This window comes from Octodon degus, unplaced genomic scaffold (genome assembly GCF_000260255.1).
Source record: "Octodon degus isolate 3935 unplaced genomic scaffold, OctDeg1.0 scaffold00146, whole genome shotgun sequence".
NCBI lineage: Eukaryota > Metazoa > Chordata > Mammalia > Rodentia > Octodontidae > Octodon > Octodon degus.
Genome location: NW_004524722.1, coordinates 172018 through 175039, shown reverse-complemented (window position 1 = coordinate 175039; position 3022 = coordinate 172018). Strand labels below are relative to the sequence as shown.

Sequence of the window (3022 nt, the reverse complement as noted above, 5' to 3'; positions counted from 1 at the left end):
CTTCCTTCCTTCCTTCCTTCCTTCCTTCCTTCCTTCCTTCCTTCTTTTCTTTCTTTCTTTTTGCGACTCTTTTCCATGTGTCCATCCATGCACACACCACAGATGATAACTGACATGTGAAGGGTGCATTTTGTCTTTTTTCTTTTTTAAGATTTATGCGTTGATTTGGTGCAGGGTTTCACTACACAGCTTGGACTCATAGTAATCCTCCTGTCTCAGCCTTCCCACACCTCATTTCAGTGGCCAGCATGACACAGAGCCTGCAAGGCATGCAGTACTGGAGATCAAACCCAGGTCCTTGTGCTTGGCAGGCAGGCTCTTAGATCACTGAGCTATCTCCTTGGCCCCTCTTCTTCTTGTTCTACTAGTTCAGATAATATTTCCTTTCTTGGACCTTTATAAGTTAGGTAGTCAGAAGATGCCTTCCATTTAGCTAATAAGAAGTATCACCTGAGTTGTTGTTGTTTTCTTTTGTTGTGAAATTCATTGATAATTTCAAAGCCAAGCACAGATTAGAATGCATTTATCTCAGAGTCATGAAAATTTGGAGTACTAAATGTGTACTATTAAGTGTGCACTGAGTAGCTCTGGCAGTAGCAGCAGTGAGCCTGGGACTCCAGAGCAGTGTGGGAAACTGCACCGCAGGATGGATGTGGGGTTAGCCCTGCTACCCGCTACAAGACAGTGTCCAACCTTATCCAGCCTATTTCTGGTTTTAATTTGGGTACAGTTTGGACACTAATCTTGTTTCTTTTTTTGTTCTTTCTCTTATTAAATTTTGTTGTTTTATTTTGGTTTTTGGTTGTTTATCTTGTATTTTTATTTTTAGCTTTGTGTTTAGCAACTTCTGGGCTTCATTTTCTGGCTTTCCTATACATTGCTTTTATGTACTTTCTTATAATTTTGCTTGAATTAGCCAGAGGTTTGTAAATTTAGGAATGAGATGTCAAATTCCAAGTATAAAATTCTTTCTGCAATTCCTTGAAATCTATCCAAATCTTTTTTTTTTTTTACCCAAATCTTACATATACTTTCTCCAAATGACCTTTCAGCAACAATAAGTTTGCTAAAACTTGATTTTATTCAAAAGAATGTAAAAGTAAATTTTCTAAAACTTCTACAAATAGAAACTAACATTGAGAGTGCAAAATAATTTTATTTTGGTAAGACTGGTCAATGATTTAAGGCTTGGTACATTAAATATTAATAGTTCACAAATTTATTCTACTTCTGAGCAAGAATCTTTATTGATCATAAGCATTACAATAAGAGTTAGCATATAAAAAATTCATGTAGCCAGGGAAAGGGTGTGCTTAGGGACACTTAAATTATTGCAAACCTTCTAGAAGGCATATGGTTTTATATTTAATGGTAATGCAGTGATAAAATATTGTGATGAAAAGTTTACCCTAATTATGCTATAAGAAGTATACAACAAATGAAGAGGAATATAATATTGATTATGAAATGTTTTAAGGCTAAAGTGTAGCTTATAAATAGCCATTTAGTCACACAATCTTTGTGCTTTTGAAAAGAATATAGTATACTCAGGTTACAAGCCTAGCTATTATTCCTGCAGACGGAAAGACATTATACTAAGGTATTGCTTTCCTATCCATATTCTAAGGGCCGATGCTTTGTTCAATTTAAAATGTAAACACTATTGAAGTAGTAACTAGCAGGCCAATTCAGCTGTAGTTTGTTCAGAAATCAAATAATCTGCTATTTGAACAGCAATTAAAATTATTTCTAGTGATTTATGTTAAACTGAAAGAACTCACTTTCCTAACCTGTCATAATCAATTTTAATTTTTTCATAAAAATCTTGGCAATCTATTTATTATTCTGTTACACTAGTCTAATTTTAAGAGAAAGTCCAATAATTAATATTTGGATATAGATTTATACCGATTATGGGTTGTACCCAGTAGGGCGAAATCATGAAGCAACTCAAATAATTCATTTTGCATTTCACTCTGGTCTCTTTCACCTGAAAGAGTAATCTCTTTAGTGAGTGTTATAAGGAGTATTCCAATTTAAGCTGATAAGAGCAGATACTACACTTGACCTTAGCCAAAAGGCCAAGAAGCAATTCCAATTTAAATCAAGAGTTTAAGCTTACTTTTTCCTTCTACCTAACTCCAGGTCAGATGCTTATAGGGAAGCACTGTCTCAGTTTACTTGTTCTGTTTGGTTCATGTTCTACTTCATCTTAAAAGATGTTAACACTCTTTAAAAGTGTTTGCCTTTTGACTCAAGCCAAGGATAGAGTTGTGAGGAGGAAGAAAACAGATGGGAGAAAAGCAAGAAACCAAGGCCAGTTATTCAGCTGCTGCTGATTTTTGCAGTTGAATTCTACCAGGCAAGCTTTGAAACAGATAGTTTGTGATTTATGGGAAAACACTGTAGGGATCTTTTCATGACCTTGCTCTTGAGAATTTTTATTGAGCAACTCTCAGGATCTCTTCTTGCTCCTTCTTAATCCCTTTCCCTAAGAAAAACACTATGGTATCTCTACATTTGGGAACCTGTATCTGCAGGCTAGACTTGCAGCCACGTTATTCACAGAAAGACCCACACAATTAAGGCCTTTCTTGTCCATGTCATTTCCACGCAGTCTCCATTTCTTTTCTTTTCTCTAATTTAAATTTTACTTAAAAGACTTGGGGGGCACATGGCAGCTTCTCCCAAGCACTCACTTACACTCACTTAGACTAGATGTGTGGGGCTGGCATCCACATGTGTTTAGCTCACCGAGAAGACAGCAGGGCGTGACACGCTCATCATCTTTCCTCTTACAACCTCAGTATTGGTGATTTTTGGGTAGCCCTTTATAGTACTAGGACCTGTATCGAAATCACTACTCTTACCCTTCAGAGAATGTTTGTTTTTTTCTAGGAGCTTTTGTAAGCATATTACATGTTGGGATCTTGAAGAGACCATGAAATGATTACCCGTATTCATGAAATGAGTTGTGAATTATTTGAGAAATAAAAGAGAACAAAGAAGGGCCGGCTAAATA

The 3022-nt window shown here is 36.1% G+C and overlaps 1 pseudogene; it reads right to left on the bottom strand.

The window, feature by feature from the left end:
- Positions 1–1913: 1913 nt before the first annotated feature.
- Positions 1914–2093, bottom strand: LOC111812858 (annotated as a pseudogene).
- Positions 2094–3022: the final 929 nt, after the last annotated feature.